The sequence below is a fragment of the Ursus americanus genome, chromosome 26, assembly GCF_024610735.1.
Source record: "Ursus americanus isolate L20-20 chromosome 26, mUrsAme1.1.p, whole genome shotgun sequence".
Classification (NCBI taxonomy): Eukaryota; Metazoa; Chordata; class Mammalia; order Carnivora; family Ursidae; genus Ursus; species Ursus americanus.
In genome coordinates, this window is record NC_142152.1 from 18,744,348 (window position 1) to 18,763,532 (window position 19,185).

At 41.3% G+C, this 19,185-nt stretch overlaps 1 protein-coding gene across 15 annotated transcripts in view; it reads right to left on the minus strand.

Annotated features, from left to right (window-relative positions):
- NUMB (NUMB endocytic adaptor protein) overlaps positions 1 to 18,823 on the minus strand; it is a 184,063-nt gene extending 165,240 nt beyond the window's left edge. For 10 of the 15 annotated variants that reach the window (XM_087856105.1, XM_087856114.1, XM_087856111.1 and 7 more), the window contains exon 1: positions 11,070 to 11,184. The gene's annotated coding sequence lies outside the window, so the exon portion shown is untranslated. Of the gene's footprint in view, positions 1 to 3,920; positions 4,116 to 10,752; positions 10,921 to 11,069; positions 11,185 to 18,630 lie in introns of those variants that run through there. The other 5 variants (XM_087856103.1, XM_045807866.2, XM_045807870.2 and 2 more) reach the window with 5 other exon arrangements.
- Between the last annotated feature and the right edge of the window lie 362 nt (positions 18,824 to 19,185).

Genomic DNA, 19,185 nt, shown 5'->3' on the forward strand with positions numbered 1-19,185 from the left:
TATCAAATTAGCAAATATTTTTCCATGATAACACTGCTGGCAAGAGTATATATCTCGAGCTCATACACTGCTAATGGGAACGTAAATTTGTACAACCTTTCTAGAAAGCAATTATGCAATGTTTTGCTCTCTTGAGAACCCTCAGAAATGTACATCTTGATAATTCCACTTATAGGAATCTATCTTAACAATATAGAAATGTGGACAAAGATCTGTGTTTAGCAATATTCAATGAAGTTCTGTTTATAATAATTAGAAATTAATAATCTGAATGTGAAAACTATGGAAATTGGTTGTATAAATGATGATATATCCTTTAATGGAATACTCCTCAGCTGTTTTAAACTGTTTTCAAATAATTATAATGATATTAAAGTGTATGTTAAAAAAAGCAGGTTCCAGGGGTGCCTGGGTGGTTCAGTCAGTTAAGTGACCAACTCTTGGTCTCAGTTTAGGTCTTGGTCTCAGGGTCGTGGGTTCAAGCCCTGCGTTGGGCCACATGCCCAGTGCAGGGCCTTAAAAAAAAAAAAAAAAAAAAGCAGGTTCCAAAATTATGTGTTCAATAAAAATCTGCATGAGGAAAAATAGATGATAAATGTTAATGTCATTAAAAAAATAATTAAGGGTCAGAGCACCTGGGTGGCTCAGTTGGTTGAGTGCCTGGCTCTTGATTTTGGCTCTGGTCATGATCTGGGTGGTGGGATCAAGCCCTGCCTTGAGTCCTCATCGTGCTGCACCCTCAGAGTGGAGTCTGCCTGAGGTTCTCTATCTCCCTCTGTGCCCCCATCATGTGCACGTGCGTGCGTGCGCACACACACACTTGCTCAAAATAAATCTTAAAAAAATAATGAAGGGTCAATATCATAGAAACTATGATTATATTTCAGTGTCTGGGCTTTCTTGTAAAAGAACAAGTGATACCCCACACTAGCTAGGTCTACTAGAGGGGGAAAAAGGGACCAAAAAAATAAGAACATTCATTGAAGGAACACACCATTAGTATTATTTCAGATATGAATAGCCAACTTATCAAATGAAGTCAAAGTCCTTCAAGGTACGTTAACAAATCTATAAGAAAAAGTTACAGAATTCACTACAATGCAAATATATATCAATCATGTTTAATTTGAACTAGAGAAAATAATTAAGTGATTTAGTTATTTTCCACAGGACTAAGCTCAGCTCTTTTACAAAGCAATGAAAAAGGGAAAGGCACAGCAAGAAGTCAAGCCAGCAACCTGATTTCCCAGGAAATTAGTTCTTACTTGGCAAAGTACTGTCCTCATATTCTAAAAAAGCAGAACTCTACAAAGAGAAATGAGACACACAAAATTCAAATAGCATGTAAAAGATGTACACTTTTCCCTTTGCTCTTAAGAGCTCCAAAAAGAAAAAAAAATAATGCATATTAAAACATAGGAAAAAGGAACTCAATTTAGAGTTAAATGTTTTGGTTTTTTTTTTTTAAAGATTCATTTATTTGACTGGGGGGAGAGGGGCAGAGGGAAAGAGAGAATCTCCAGCAGACTCCCCACCAAGCTCAGAGCCCCAACATAGGGCTGCATCTTACAACCCATGAGATCAGGACCTGAGTGGAAGTCAAGAGTTGGTCACTTAACCAACTGAGCCACCCAGGATCCCCAAGTTAAATGTTCTTTAAACAAAGAATCAGTTTATCTCAAAATGCTAAATAAATCACACAAACTGTAAAAGAATTATATTTTTGTTATATTTTAAATGAAAAGGAAAATACCATGCTATTTCTCACTTTCAACTAGGATTACATGGAAAACTGTAATACTAATTATACTAATTCTTGATTTTGAATTTACCAAGGTTAATTAAGATCCTTATAATTTTTCCTCTATGTTTTTTTTTTTTTTAAGATTTTATTTATTTATTTGACAGAGAGAGAGACAGCCAGCGAGAGAGGGAACACAAGCAGGGGGAGTGGGAGAGGAAGAAGCAGCGGAGGAGCCTGATATGGGGCTCGATCCCAGAACACTGGATCACGCCCTGAGCCAAAGGCAGACGCTTAACGACTGTGCCACCCAGGCGCCCCAATATAATGTTTTTAATCATCACTATAGAACATTTCCTTGAACTTCCAATTTAAATAATAAGGCCTTAGTATTTGATTTTCCCTCAGAAAAAGGCTACGTGTTTAATTCAAAAGAAGTGTCTTTTTTAGATAAAAGGGTATTAGGATAGGTGAGTTAAAGAGTGGACGGGCACCTGGGTGGCTCAATCAGTTAAGCCTCTGACTCTTGGTTTCGGTTCAAGTCCCGATCTCGGGGTATTGGGATCAAGCCCCGTGTGTGTCATCCCTGCTCAGCAGGGAGTCAGCTAGATTCTCTCTCCCTCCACCCCTCCCCCCCTCACGTGGGTGTGCATGCTCGTGAACACACTCTCTCTCTCTCTCTAAAATAAATAAATTTTGGGATGCCTGGGTGGCTCAGTTGGTTAAGCTTCTGCCTTCATTTCTGGTCATAACGGGATCAATGGGGTCATGGACTGGTCTCCTTGCTCATCGGGGAGCCTGCTCCTCCCTCTGCCTGCTTTGCCTGTAGCTCTCCCTGCTTGTGCACACTCTCTCTCTCACACAAATAAAATCTTTAAAAAAATAAAATAAATCTTAAAAAACAAAAAACAAAAAAAAAAAATAAAGAGGGAGGTTGGGAGAGAGTGGAGAAAAAAAGAGGGGGAAAAAAAAGAGGTACAATAGAAACTATTCTTCCCTTAAGTATGATGTTTAAAAATCTGACCCTGATTTCCATTAAAGGTCCAACACTGAAGCTTGTGTAGAACTATGGACACAAGGCTGCACTGTAAGCAGAAAAATGACACCTGAACTTCACTTAATGTTCAAGTATGAAATAATATAAGGATGAAATTACACAATCATATATTTATTTTTTTAAAGATTTTATTTATTTATTCGACAGAGATAGACACAGCCAGCGAGAGAGGGAACACAAGCAGGGGGAGTAGGAAAGGAAGAAGCAGGCTCATAGCAGAAGAGCCTGATGTGGGGCTCGATCCCATAACGCCGGGATCACGCCCTGAGCTGAAGGCAGATGCTTAACCGCTATGCCACCCAGGCACCCCTACACAATCATATATTTACATCAGTGGATTCACTTATAACCCGTTCTTGCAACTCTTGCAATGCTTCCCTTGGCACCATGATCCCAACTGCCACACTAGACCAAAAGGCCAACAAACTGCTACCTGGAAGAATTAGTAACAAAGCAGAATATATTAAACTTTTGTAACAGAGGTGCCTGGCTGGCTCAGTTGGAAGAGCATGTGACTCTTGATCTTGGGGTCATGAGTTAGAGCCCCATGTTGGGGGTAGAGATTACAAAAAAAAAAAAAAAAACTTTCAAAGAAAGGAAGGAAGGAGAGGAAGGAAAGAAAGGAAGAAAAGGAAGGAAAGAAAGAAGGAAAGAAGGCAGAGGATGGAAAGGAAGGTAGGAAAGGAAAAAAGGAAGGAAGAAAGAAAATATTTGCAAATCCAGTATCTAATAAGGGACTTGTGTCCAGAATGTATATTTTTTACAACTCAAACTCAATAATAAAAGACAAATAACCCCATTTTTAAAATGGGCAAGGGATCCAAAAAAAAAAAACAACCCATTTCTCCAAAGAAGATAAACAAATAGCTGATAAACCCATGAAAAAATTTTCATCATTAGCCATCAGGGAAATTCAAAACAATACCACAAGGAGTTATCACTTCACATCTACTAGGATAGCTATAATAAAAAACCAAAAGTAATAACAAGTGTTGGTGAGAATGTGGAGAAACTGGAATGCTCATTCCCACTCCTGGTGGAAATACAAAATGGTATATATAGCTGCTTTGGAAAACTGAGTTACCACATAAGCCAGCAATTCTACTACTACTAGATACATACCAAAGAAATGAAGGGGCACCTGGATGGCTTAGTCGGTTGGGCCACTGACCCTTGGTTTCCACCGGGTTATGATATCATGGGTCGCGGGATGAAGGCCCGGTCAGACTCTGCACTCAGTGAGGAGTCTACTTAGGGTTCTCACCCTCTGACCCTCCATGTGTGTGAGCTCGCTTTCTCTCAAATGAATAAAGAAATCTTAAAAAAAAGAAAAAAGACATGTCCATACAAAAACCTGTATAGGAATGTTCATAGCAGCTTTGTTTGAATAGCCAAAAACTGGAAACAATCCACTGTGTATCAACAAGAGATTTTTTTAAATTGTGATGTAACTATATATTGGAATACTACTCAGCAATAAAAAGGAATAAATTTCTGATGCACAAAATAACATGGATAAATTTCAAATAAATTACATAGAGTGAAAGAAGCCAGACCTATCAGAAAAAGTACATACTACAATTCTCTTTACATAAATTTCAGAAAATGCAAAATAATCTATAATGATAGATTAGTGGTTACCTCTATGGGTGGAAAGGGAGAGATATATTACAAATCGGCACAAGGAAACTTTTAGAATGGTTAAGTATGTTCCTTATCTTGATTGTGGCGGATAAATAGGTAAAAACTCATCAAACTGTGTACTTAAAATATCTGCAACTTCATTGTATGTCAATTATACCTGAATAAAGCTGTCCAAAAACAAAAAAAGAGAGAGAGAGAGAGAGAGGGAGAAAAAAGAATGCATTTGCCGTGGGGGGGGGGGGGGAACAGAAGTATGTCAGGGTTTCTGAAATGGCACACTTGGGTAAGGAAAAGGTAGAAAAAGTACGCTGAGAGCTTTTAAGGATGAACCTTTTTAAAAGTCAAAATAGGAAAAAAAATAAATTTTCTAAAAAAGTCAAAATAGTAACTAATCCTTATATGATAATAGCTGAATATTCAACATTCACTGACAGAGCAAATAGTCAAAACAACCAAAGCTACTATGAATTCGGTCTAGTCTTCAAAATAAAAATTTAATTCATCTCAACATTTATATAATATAGATAGTATATGTAATATATACGTATGTATATGTATGAAAGTAGTAAGTTGTAAGTATATATATGTTTTAAGTATAAATTTTAGAACTTACTACTTTTGTCTACAGGTAATATTTGATGAGCAAATGAATTAATTGTACAAAACATCCACCCCAATTCAAAGAGTTTGAAGAGTAACAGATTGAGAATTGCTGATAAGGATATTCAATGCCAAGGATATTCAATACTTAAATATTAGCTTAAAAGAATAGAAGCCAGGGGCGCCTGGGTGGCACAGCGGTTAAGCGTCTGCCTTCGGCTCAGGGCGTGATCCCGGCGTTATGGGATCGAGCTCCACATCAGGCTCTTCCGCTACGAGCCTGCTTCTTCCTCTCCCACTCCCCCTGCTTGTGTTCCCTCTCTCGCTGGCTGTCTCTATCTCTGTCAAATAAATAAATAAAATCTTTTAAAAAAAAAAATAGAAGCCAGATCTAATGAAAAATTTACCTAACAGGTTCCATACCTATACTTCATAACCAAAAGAATTTTGGGATTAGTTATAACATTGCTAATCTGGGTGTAAATAATTAAGAATTTCCTGTGACCTTAAAGGCAAAAAATACAGCTGAATTAAAAGAAAGAGTCAGGTTATTCAACAGATGGGACTAAAAATAAGACAGTCAAGAAGAATTCAAGATTGAAGTTTAAGTTTCATAAATCAACTTAATATTATATTTCTCTGTGTTACTGGCTTCCCTGGCTTTGCCTTTATTCAGGAGCCAAGCAGTGTTCTACAGCTTTCAATCTTTCTTCCTCCCTAAGTAACCGGGAAAAAAATCTGATAATCATTTTCCTAATTAACTATATGTACCTTAATATAAATAAGTTACTACAATTAAGATTTTGCTATCTAATCAGAGAACTTAGGACTTTGAACCTGATTAGAAGAATATAAAGAATCAGCAAGCAAGTGAGGAGAAACAGATCTGGTGGTAAGAAAAGGGGAAGACACTGAACACTAATTATTAATACACCAGCTCCTTGGTAACCCATTTAGATGACAGGGGGTCTCTGCCCACTGCTTAATCCTAGACTCCACTGGGAAGGACAAGTGGTATGGTTTGGCCTAGTTACAAGTGCTACGGACCTATTCCCAAGAGCTGCAGAAGCAGAGACAAGTGTCCAGCTTTCTAATTCCACATTGTCCTGCCCAGGCTCCCATCCTCTAGGACTAGCAATTCTCAGTCTATTATTCACTTGCATTCTGACCTGCTTTCCCGAGTGGAAGATAACAAAGGAAGAGTTATGGCAAGCAGTGGAAACTGCACAGAACAAAAAAATATGTCCATGGGAGAATGCTGCAAATAGGATCATCCTCCTTTACATATGTCACTCTAGGAAAACTGCCAAGAGTGGCTCACTACTCTAGACATACTTCCTACAGCTCCTCCAGACTCCTCCTTAAACACATGTCAGTGTTCTCCTCATTCTCCGTTAGTTTCAATCCTCCTTTTGCCCCGAGATTTCCGAGTGTGTATTTTACATTCTCAAAAATACATAGCAGTATCATAAGGACATCCTACTTATCAGAACCTTGTCTCACATCTGAACAAACATCCTAAAGCTTTATATGGTATTTCTAACTTTAATAATGAAATTTCCAATAGGATATATTACTGAAACAAATTTTCTTGGCAAATAAAAGGATTTATTTTAATGTCAAGATAAAAAAAATAAGATAGCAAAATTCTTTTTTAGTATTTAAGGAGTACAATTGTTTCCTTTCTCCTTAGCCCTATCAAGGAAACATGTATCAGAGTTCAGAAATTGGGAAAATTCAAGAGCCATTCTGTGGAAATCAAAATCTATCAAACACAATAGATGCTTTGGCAAGCCCAAAATAAAATGCTGGTTTTCAAGTACCCTATTAAATAAACAACTTTTTTTTTAAGATGATAAACTTACCAAGGGACCTTTTCTGATAAAAGTCGTTCCCTCAGCAAACTGAAAACCAAACATAGGTTTCTGTACTTTTACAGAACTAGATTTTCAGGCACCAACATTTCCATTAGGATTTACTGTATAAAGGCTAGAAGCAGAGAGAGCAGATCAGAAGCTATTTATAAAAGAGGATAAAACGCTACTGAAATAGAAAATAAACTTAATTAACTAGTGTTAATTGAACTTCTATTTTTTAAAATCATTTACTTGAATTTTCTTTGATATATGAAATTAAGTCTCACTAAATTGTACAGTCAGGAACATACAGCTTCTTTGGGATTTAAAAACCACCATTTATTCAACTACAGATTAATAAATCTCACTGTAAAGTAAGTTGAGCAAGCAGAGCTATTCATAGATAAGTGTGATTAAATTATGGGTGAATAAGTCAATTGAATAAAGTCCATTTATTAAAAAGCAAGTAATCAAACCAGTCAATGTTCACAATTACAAAGAATGAACTTTCATATTTTCCCACAATTATTAAGATTTTACATTCCTCCATCAGTTAGTAAAAAACTGAATGATCTCTACAAATGTACCCACCAACTGCACAAGTGATTTACAGAACAACCATTTTGGTGGTAGGGATACTCCATTTAACGCAATGCAAGGAATTAAAAAGCTTTCATCCTTGGAACCTTTGTCACAAAAATCAGTAAATTTATTCTGTGAAAAGACTGCTTATGTTTTTCAATTCAAATATGTAATGATTATATGTTTTGTAGTCTTCCAAACAAAAATAAAATTTTTAGTGAAATATAAAAATCTGAGAAAAATTATTTTTGAGAGACAAGAAATTATGTAAAAATCCTAATGCGGGGCGCCTGGGTGGCTCAATAGGTTAAGGGTCTGCCTTCGGCTCAGATCCAGGATCCAGTTCTGATTCAGGCTCCCTGCTCAGTGGGGGTCTGCTTCTCCCTCTCCCCCTGCTCATATCTCTCTCTCTCTCTCTCCCCCTCCAATAAATAAATAAAAAAATTTTTTTAAATCCTAATGCAAAGACACCAAGAGTTTCTTCACAATTTCATAAAACATTAATGAGAGGGTTACATAAACCCCCTGAATTAAAGATTTTAAGGAGAACTGCAAGAATCTCTGTTTCCAATACTGCTTTCTCTGGTCTTATATCCACAAAAACTAATGTAACTCAACTCTGCCTAAATATAAACCATCTAGGTTTTTATAGAAGAAAATCAACCCAAGAACAGCACAGAAAATACATATATATTCTTAATATCGCTTTAAAAAGGTACCGTAGATTACATTTAACTCCCTCAAACAAGTTAAATTTACAACATATGCCACATCCAGTTCATTCTCAAGGGAGAAAAACATCAAAACAAAAGCTCTTGTTCAATAAACTATTTACTTTGTAGTTAAGCCTCTATCCCAGGTGCATTTTACTGTGGATTACTATCACTTTCTTCGCTCTTATTTAAAAACCTAGAAATCTAAAATACACAAGTATATCTGATTCCCTTAAAAACGCTTTTATATTATATGTTTTGTATTAGTGTAAGGCCATGAGAACCTTTAAATAACTTTCACTCTCTTTTAAAAAGACGATGCTTTTCTCCTTTGAAATGTGTCTTATTTGGCTTTTGGTTATTTTCTATAAATGAACTGTTCTCAAACCAGTCCATTTCAGCATTACTTGTTTACTGCCAATATGTCTATGTATACATAGGTTTTTTTTACAGACAGTGCTTTACAGTAAGTACAGTGGCATAAAAAGAAAGGGTAAACAAGAGGGCACAAGTGAAACAAACGTGTACCGCATCTGAGAAACACCACTCGATTTCATTTCTCTGCCTCAAATTTCCTTAAGTCCTCATACCAAAGATTCTCAATATCTAAAAAGAGGCACAACGCAGTATGCGATAAGGCAAACACAAGAGAAACCGAATCAGAAGCTGAAGAAACTTAATAGAATGTATCACCACCAGAGACAAATTACCAGAAAAAGAAAAATAAAGATATAAATAATAAACCCGGTCCTAGAAATCCCCTACTGAAGGGTTACTTTTGCTCCACTGGATGGCTCGAAACAGTTTTTTAAACTCTTTTGACTGTAAGAAATATACTTTACATTGTGACCTAGTACACACACGAGAAAAATTTCCCAATTATTTTCCTTACCGAGTGCAATTCTGTTCTATTTCATTTTATTTTCAATGCTGACGGTAACCCACTAAATTGATTTTATAAATTACTAATAAATCATGATCCACAGTTTGAAAAACACGGGCTTCACAGAGGGTATCCCTTATATTTGGATCATTTGTGCAATCTGCGTCTACCTGTCTCTAGCAGGGTAGACAAATATTTTAAGATTGCTACATTATTACTGTTTTCATTGAAGCAAGTGGTTTTTAAAGTGTGATCCTCTGACCAACATAAGCATCACCTGAGATTAATGCAAATTCTCAGGATCAAGCCCAAACTTACTGAATAAGAAACTCTGGAGGGGGCCAGCAGTTTGTATTTTACCAAGCCCTCCAGGTGATTCTGGTGCAAGCTAAAGTTTGAGAACCACAGCATAAAAAAAAAAAAAAAATTAAAAAGTAAAAAAAAATTTTTTTTTAAACCCGGTCTTTTTCCTCTATTTAACAATCCAGTCAGTAAGTAACCAGGGCTTACTCCCTGGCAGTCACTATTCTAAAAGTTCTACAAATATTAACTCATGTAAAAAAAACCCTATGAAATAGACTACTATTATCCCTATTATATAGACGAGGAAACTTGCACAGAGAGGTTAAACTGTCCAAGCTAACTAGAATTCAATATTTTTTCTAATTTGGCCAGGGTTTCATGACTCCCCTCTTTCTTTCCCTTAGTTTCAGCTACTCCTCCCCTTTTCCCTTCCAATTCACCATCCTGTTAATGTCCTCGTTTTCTAATATCATTGGTGTCATCCTAAAAATTTTTTTTTCCTAAAGCACTGGAATGCAAGTCACTTAACCCTACTTTTAGCTTTTTCCCTTACATCTTAGTATTAATAAGAAGCTGAAGTTTCTTCTATTTCTGAAGTCCTTAAAATCTACTAATGGCCACACTGTTAATTTCTCCTATCTACCGTTCTGGCCAGTTTCCACAAGACCACCACTCTCTTCCTGAGCAACTTTCTCGTTCCCTCCTACTACGCCCTATCTACTACGCGCTTCCTACAAGGAAATTATTTCTCCCCGCCCACCCCTGTGTCATTTTGCTTGACTCCTCTCCAACTGAAGCAACTTCCACTCCCCAGTAGACCCTTCACCCTAGTCTCAAATCCGAGCTACTCCTAGAGGATCCCTGGTCGCCCGCGGATGCTCAGACCCAGGAGCTCCCAGTCCAGTCTTGGGTATCCCATCCCAGACCAGCAGTGGGGGCAGGGCGCTCCGGTTCCACCCCAGCTGTTCAAGGTCTCCACAGGTCCCACCCTCCTAAAACCCGCGGCTCCTGACTCCCCCGGACCCCTCCACCCCCGGACAGCCGCCTTTCTCAAGAGGGTCCTCAGCCGCCCCTCGCCCCGCCTTTCCTCGACGCCCTCGCTCGGACCCAAGCCGCTCACTGTCACCCCGAACTCCGACCGCTCTCGGTCTCCCTTCTCCCTCGGACCCCGGCCACTCCCAGTTTCCCGGCCCCCCAGCTCTCCCCGCTCGGGCCGCTCCTGGGATTCCCGGGTTCCTCTACTCCCTCGTACCCAAGCTGCCCTAGGTGTGTAGTCCCGAGTCACCCGGTCCTCGGACCAGGTCGTTGCCAGTCACCCCGGGTTACCCCCCCCCCCGGGACCCCGTCCGCTCCCGTCTGCCGAGGGATCTTACCCCTCACACACCGGCCGCCGCTCAGTGCCCCAGACCCAAGCAACGGGACGTCCCAAGGGACCTCCCGGCCAGAACCGCTTGGGTCCGGCCCCAGCCTATCTTGCCAACGCGAACTCCGCCGCCGGGAACCGGGCCATTCTCCCACCAGCCCAGTCAGCGCGAACTCGCCGCCGCCGCCGCCGCCGCCGCCCTGGCCCCGGCCCGACCCGGCCCACAGTCCAGGCCCCCTTCCTCTGGCCTCCGCCTCCAGAGCGCCGAGCTGGAGTTTCCGCCCTGCTACGGCCCCCAGACCTCAGGCCCGCGTTACCGGCACTCACCTGACGCTGCCCCCAACCAACTCCAGCGCCACTGCCTCTACCTCGGCCGCCAGTAGCCACCAAGCGCCACCACCTCCCCCATGACAACAGGCCCACCCCATTTCATACTTTCTACCTCTCCATTGGGTAGTAGGGCGGCGGCTTTCTGCTTTAATTGGCTACGCTTAGCCGTCCGTCATAGCTTCCTCACCGCCCCTTTTCCTGGACCCGGTATTAGCCCCCGTCCGGACCTGGAGCGCCTAGAACCAAGCTTTAGTTGTCATTGGTTGGTGGTTGGGCAGTTCGAAGTTATGATAGGCTGCCAAAAGTGTCTGTTAAGTCAATTGGCAAGCGATGTAGTGGTCATGGTTGGTTCAAGCTTGGGCACAGTTTGGTTGCGCAGTAGAAAGCTAGGAAGGGGCAGAAGCTCACAACAGAGGTTACCGGGGAAGGGTTAACTCTTTGTTGTAGAGTTCACTCTGTATACCCATCCCTTTCGCCAGTTCCCTTCCTATAAGGAGAAGTTTATCACTGCTAGTTTATAGGGTAGTACTTACAAAATACCAACACCAGAGACTGTGTTTAAGGAGTGTTTTCCAACTCCTTGGGAGAAAAGCACTTACACAGATAAAAATTTCTTCTTCAAGTCCCCAATACACCCAATTTCCTTGAAGTTCTTTCCAGAAGTCTCCATGCTAAAGGGCAAAGCGCAACCATTCATTTACCAGAAATCTGTCACTTCTGTTGCAGTTATAACGTCGTTATTAAACTGAAGTGGCATGTTGAGCGTTCTCTAGCTTCCAGACTCACCCCTGGCTGGCTCCTGTCAAGCGACCAAACAGCCATCAGCAAGTTTGGACTAAAGGGGCCACACTTACCCTTGTGATGCTCTGGAAATGAGAATTCGGTTCCCCCCACCTTCTCCCAACTTGATTTTTATGTTCAGCAGTTCTTAAATAGCCCTACTAGATGTGTGTCAGTTACTTGAAAAGCTTGTCTTTTTTTCCCAACCGCTCCTCTTCCTAGCAGTCTAAATTAGGACCAGTGAATGAATTGCAGCCCTTTTCTTACATTGGCACAATGCACAAGAATAAGTGATTGCATTTTTAATTCATTTGGATATAAGTCACAGTACGCATTTTTGAGAAATCTGGTGTTGCTATAAAAACTCTTGTGCTCCTAGAAATATATCCGTCATTAGATTTTGCTTTTTTCATTTCCACCCACTTTTCCTGCTCCTAAATAACAAAAGGCTGGCCTGATTACTCTTTAAATTTCCAAGTCAGATTTAAATGTACCTTCCTCACAACTCTACCTATAAAACACAAACCCATGGACCATGAAACATACCCAGGGATGGATTGGACAGATCAAAGAAGTACCCCCTCACAAGCATTACATTATGGTTGGGAAATTCCTGTGGGACTGAGAATCTGGACTTCAGAAATTTTGTGCTTTGCCCCTCTGTTCTTCCTGCTAACTCTTGGTCCCATATCTCTTCTATTCACTCTTCTGTTCTTTGCAGAGCAAGCTACGAATAGTCTAAAACTGCACTGTTTGTTAACCAGGAAAAAAAAATTGTCTATTTTCTAGCTTATATTTTTAGTCAAGTTTGAATAAACTACCTGTCACCAAAACTAAGCAGAAATTATTCCTTCAGTAACTATAACAATAAGGTGTCTTTTCCTCGTTATTTTCCTGAACTTTACTCCCCCTTCCCTCATCCTCACCTTCCAATTTAGAAATAACCTCCCCTTCAATGACTCATAAAAAGCCTGTAAAAGGAAAGTGGAAAAGACAAAATAACTTCAGAGATGTCTGAATCATTCAGCTGAAGGAAAGATCAGACATTGACCATGATAAGATGGAAGCCAAGACATAAGGCAAACCTGAGCTAACAACCATAACAAATGAAGTAACATGCAAATGTGAAGATTCCCCAATGAGAAGGAGGTATCAGTATGTCCTTTACACAGCCTTTTAATATATTACCAGTTTTCTTCTCTCTAGTCTTGGCAGTATGCCCTACCTACCAATTTTAGAGCAAGTTCGAAGGCAATTAATGTCCTGGCAGATAGGAAACAATAACGTCATAGGAGGGCATGGGCATTATTATGGTACTTTGGGTAATAATGGCTCTTGTACAGCCCTAGTGACTTGGTGCCATAGAGAACATAGAATTATGCCAGTCTCACTAAGAGGACTTGCCATCAAGTTCAGGAACTCAACAAAATTACTATCACAAAACTAGGAATACTGCCACAAAGGTCAGCTATTCATTCTATTCCACACACTGAAAAAAAAAAGTATTCATAAATGTTTTCACTCATACATACATATATACACTTCTACCACTACCATTCCTTGTGAAAATCAGATAAGAAAAGAAATGTAAAATAAACATGTTCAATCCAGTAAGAAGAGAAAAAAAATCTTAAAGAAGGAAGGTTTTCAGGAATATTCTTTGATCCACTAGAAAGCTATTTATTGTGTTATTAAAGTCCATGCAGGGGGCGCCTGGGTGGCTTAGTCAGTTAAGCCCTGGGGACTGAGCCCCACATTGGAGCTCTCTGTTCAGCCGGGAGCCTGCTTCTCCCTCTCCTCCTGCCTACCACTCCCCCTGCTTGTGCTCTCTCTCTCTCTCTGTCAAAAAAATAAATAAAATCTTTAAAAAAATAAATAAATAAAGTCCATGCGGTGCTGGGAAGGTTATTGCTTGTACCCCACATTTTGACTTTGCACACACAAAGTGACCTTATAACGTGATGAATCCAGCCAGCCTCTCTTTTCCTTCCTGTGCTATGTCTTCACCACTCTTCAGACCCCATCTTAGAAAGCAAGAACACTGGAGTCAGGGAGTCTGCATCTTTGTGTTGTGAGGCTGACTGTGGAGGTGGTGCAGATGATATCTGCTCAGAGCCACTTGAGCAAGACCAGGACAGCAGGTATATTAAAGGCAAAAATAGACTTTGTAAATCCCGATTAAGTAGACAATGAAGGACTTGGAGTGATGTCCTGATGTCTAAGGAGTAGCCCAGTTTGCCCTGGGCTCCAATGCATGCTGAGGCTACTTTCTGCTCTCTTTTCATCACGTCACTTTTCAAGGGAGCAGAATCCAGGTTTCCTTTCATTGCTCTTATAGTCCAGGGGGCAATCTCACTGGGGAAAAGCTCCTTTTGGGGGTTTGTTTTTTGATCCCCCCCTTCCTTGGATTCTACACACAATTCCAAATGGATTAGAGAAACACACAACTGGTAGAGAAGAAAATCATTCAGATAGTAGACAAGAGCCAGAGCTGCCTGCTTCTAGTAGTTGGAAGCAAGCCAAGATATTTGATAAGAGATAGTTCCCTGAATTAGGGATCCCTGAAGATGGAGACTGACAGGGATGAAAGGATTAGAGAGGAGGGGTTGGGGTGGGGGTTGGGAGGAAGGCCAGCAGAGAAGAAAGTAAGGGAAACTAGACAGAGCCAGGTGGCCTCAGACTGCTGAGTCAGCTTAGAGTCCTACCCCCATCTCCCTGCTGTGGACTTTACACCAGGTTGCACAATTACACCAACAAAGTGCAGCCTCTGTCACTGGTCGAAAGGAGAACCATGTCAGAACTTTACTCTATGGGATCTTTGCTCTACTGCCACCTGGAAATCCTCCCTGCGCTCAAAGCCTGCTGCTCTGGCATTAGGGCAAAGCTGACGAGATCCATGCAGCCAGCCAACAAGTATATCTTCATTTGATTTTATGAAGGTGACCATTGGCATGAAGCTCTGGATGAAGAAAGGGAAACTGTCTGGAGGATGTTTTCACTGTCTCAAACTGGGGAGATTCCAATACAGAGAAATGCCAAGCTACTTTCCATGCTGGAACAAATGCACTGTGGTTTCAAAGTTCAAGGCTATCTTCCATGGATGGGAAGAAGCTAAGAAAGAAAGAAAGAAAGAAAGAAAGAAAGAAAGAAAGAAAGAAAGAAAGAAGTGAAAAATGGTGTTCTCTCAGGTAGAACCATTTGCTTTCCAATGCTAGGGCTCATAAGATTTTTTTTTCAAGATTTTTATTTATTTATTAGAGAGAGAGAAAGAGAGAGGCGAGAAGGGGCAGAGAGGAGAGGCAAAGGGTAAGAATCTCAAGCAGACTCCACACTGAGCATGGAGCCCCACACAGGACTCAATCTCACAACCCTGAGATCACGACCTGAGCTGAAATCAAGAGTCGGATGTTTAACGAACTGGTGCCTCCATATGATTTTTAAATAGCACACCAGACCTCCTCATTATGTAATGCATGCATTTTCATCCTCAAGAAAAATGTGCGTACCCCTTTACCCACCTTGCATTTTATAGATAAGACAGCTTGAGTGCTTGTAAAATGGATGGGCCACAGCTCCTAGCTCTGCCATTATGCTGTTGAATGGAGCCCCTGGTTACTATCACTAGATCTATGGGTGGACCAGCCACTCTTCCGCAGCAGGGAGTGGGCTGTGGAGCACCATTTAAACTTTTGTCCATCCCTGTTCTACACACAAAGAGTTTCCTGGAAACATGGCTATGCTCCAAAGATTTCAGAGAGTAGAACGCCTTCTAGAACTCCACTTTTCCAATCACTTGGAATCACATAAGAAAATAGACTTTAACTAAGACTCTTGAACCTAAATGTGTTCAAATCCTGGCTCTGCCATTTACTAGCTGTGTGACTTTGGAGAAGTTGATCCATGTCTCCAAGTTTCAGTCTCTTCATCTACAAAATGGGATGTGTTAGTTATCTTTTGCCGTATAACAAATTACCCCAAAACTTAGTAACTTAAAACAACATTTATTATCTCCATTTCTGTGGCAATCCTGATGCAGCTTAGCTGAGTCCTCTGGCTCTGAGTCTCTCACAAAGCTGCAGGGATCTCAAGGCTCAGTTGGGATGGATCTGCTCTCAGCTCACATCATTGTCGGCAGACCTCAGTAGCTCACAGGCTTTAGAGGAAAGCCTTAGATCCTCCTGAGGTATTGATATGAGGCCTCCCTCAGTGCCTTGCCATGAGGGTCTCCCCATAAAGCATCCCAAAGCATGGCAGCTTATGTCATTAGAGTAAGCAAGCAAGAGGGCAAGAGGGCAAGAGGAAGGGCCATTGAGAGAGAGACTGCTAGCAAGACAGAAATCATAGTCTTTTGTAATCTAATCACAAAACTGATATCCCATCACTTTTACGACATTCTATAGAATGTTAGGTCCCTCCCACACTCAAGGAGAGGGGATTATGCAAGAATATAAATACCAAGAGGGGGATCCTTGGAGCCATTTTAGAATTACCATACTTTAGGGGTGCCTGGGTGGCTCAGTTGGTTAAGCAACTGACTCTGGATTTCAGCTCAGGTCATGATCTCAAGGTCATGATCTCAGTGTTGCGAGACAGAACCCTGTTGTCGGGCTCCCGAGACAGAACCCTGTTGTCGGGCTCCTGCTGGGCGTGGAGACTGCTTAGGATTTTTCTCTCTCCCTCTCCCTTTGCCCCTCCCCAACTTCTAAAAATAAAGAATTAGCCTACCTTAGGAAACAAAATAATAACAATACCTCTTTGTAGGTTTCATTTAAAGAATAAATGAGAGGGGCACCTGGGTGGCTTAGCTGGTTAAGCGTCTGCCTTCGGCTCTGGTCATGATTGAGCCCCATATCAGGCTCCTTGCTCTATGGGGAGTCTGCTTCTCCCTCTCCCTCCTCTTCTGCTCCTCCCACCTACTCGTGTGTCTCTCTTTCTCAAATAAATAAATAAAATCTTTAAAAAATATATAAAGATTAAATGAGAGAATGTATTCAGTTCAGGTCCTGGCACATATTTTATAACTGGCATATGTAATAACTATTATTACTATTAATGCAATGGTACATATAGTAATGTAATAGTACAATAGAAATGAAATGGAATGATTGATTTTCTCTCCCTTCTAGCTATTAGAACAAAACCTTTATGAGGAATAAATGAGATAATCTACATAATTCGGGACTTACTGAACACATAGTATGTACTCAGTAGCCATTAGTTATTATTAGCTTTATATGAGTGTGTGATATCTGGTTTCCTCTCAAAGCTACTGAATATGCTATGACTATGGTAACTTTTCTGGGATGGACTTATTTTCAAATATTTTGTCTCATTTATCTATGCACACCCTACACTTGCCAGACCATAATGTCGGAGTTGGGGTTCCTAAAATATGGCCAACAAAGCTAAACTCCAGCCTAATTTCCTGCCTGCCCTATGCTGAGAAATGTATACCCAAAACCGGCAAGATGGGCTAATCATCACGCCCCCTCCTATATACAGAAATCTGAACCTGGGTCCATGAAAGTTCCAGAGAGGGGGAAGTGTTCCCAGAATGAACAGGGACTTGGTTGTGTGGACTTTGTCCCTTTCCAAAAAAAGCTGGTCACTGTGCAGTCTGCTAAGTCAGTCCTTAACTGAAGATAAGAGAAAGGGGGATCCCACACAGGCTCTGTGGATGGAGTAAGGGCCCCCAAGAGGACCTTCCCATAGCTGTATTGGGAGCAGTAAGAACCAAGATACTAAAAGAAGAGCAATTTTGCAATTAGAAAGAGGGAGGAAGGGGTGCCTGGGTGGCTCAGTCAGCTAAGCGGCTGCCTTCGGCTCAGGTCATGATCCCGGGGTCCTGGGATTGAGCCCCACATCGGGCTCTTGGGGAGCCTGCTTCTCCCTCTCCCACTCCCCCTGTTTGTGCTATTTCTTTCTCTGTCAAATAAATAACTAAAACATTTTTTTTTTCAAAAAGAAGGAAATAAAGTGGGAGGAAGAGGGACACTGGGCTGGATCAGTCAGAAGACTGTGCGGCCCTTCATCTCAGGGTCGTGAGTTTGAATCCCACGTTGGGTGCAGAGATTACTCAAACTTAAGAGAAATTTTTTTTTAATAATTAAAAAAAAGAAAGTGGAAGGAAGAGAGTCCAGTTTGCAATGTGAAAGAAAGATCACTAAGAGGTTGGAGTGAGCCAGCAGGGCTGGGTCGAAGCTGGCATCCTTATAAGGAAGGAGGATATGGAGGGCTGGCCTGTGGCCAGAGAAAATGAGGAACTATAATCAAGGAAACCCCATTATTTTGGCTTTGAGTCATTTCTCAGGGCTCACTCATGATTATATGAGAAAAATGGGGGGGGGGTTCCTAAAGGATAAATAATCTTTGCACCAAAAACACTATAGAAAGACAAAGGTCCAAGTGCACTGCTCACCTGATCTCACCTTTTTAGGCCAGGGGTATCTGTTCCCAAACTCTCTCTCTCCCCACAACCCCTTCTCCACGTGCCCGATAAGTGTTCGTGTTCTTTCCTTCTGTCCATGTTCCATGAGGAAGAAAAAACAATCCTCACAAGGAAATGCCTTAGGATCCTTAGACTGGAACTGTTTCTTGATGCACTCAAGCAGTTACTGGTGTGGCTGCTATACCGTTAGAGCTCAATAAATACTCACAGATGAAGACACTTTACACCTCTGCCTCCGCCCTGTGTAGCTGTGATTTAAACAGGCCCATGGATTTTCAGAGATGCACTAGCCCTGGACCCTTCTCCCCCTGACATGTCCCCAGACATTACCAGATCTGTGCATGGAAAGGTTCAAAGCAGAAGTTGCTGGGAAAGTTCTGTGAGGTTCAAGGAGCGGTGTGTAGCAATACCGAGTTCCTCTTCCTGTGACTGCTGTCTTCTCTCCTTCTGTGTTTCCTCTGCGTTTGAGAAAGAGGAGACTTGTAAGGTTCAAGACATGTCAGTAGCCAGAGAAAACCTCCGTCTGCTCCTCTGCAGGGTGGCCGACTTGAGAAAGGAGAGAGGGGGTGGGGAGATGAGGACTTGCCCCCCCGGAAGCCTGGCTACACAATGGGGATGGTGTATTTATTTACTCAGCCCTTTCCTACAGGCAGCCAGGACAGCAGCCATTTCATTTTGCACTCAGGAAGTGTATTTAGTGGTAGGCTTTCTTTCTTTTCCTGTTAGTTTCCTGCACGAGGACATCAGTGTCTTCTCAGGGCAGCAGCTGATAAGAAGGATGTTGTCTTTCGAGTGGAGACGGACAAACATATTTCCCGTCTCAGACCCGGACCCTTTCAAGGGCACAGAGCATTGGGCTTGGGTGTGGAAACCAAAGAACCTGAC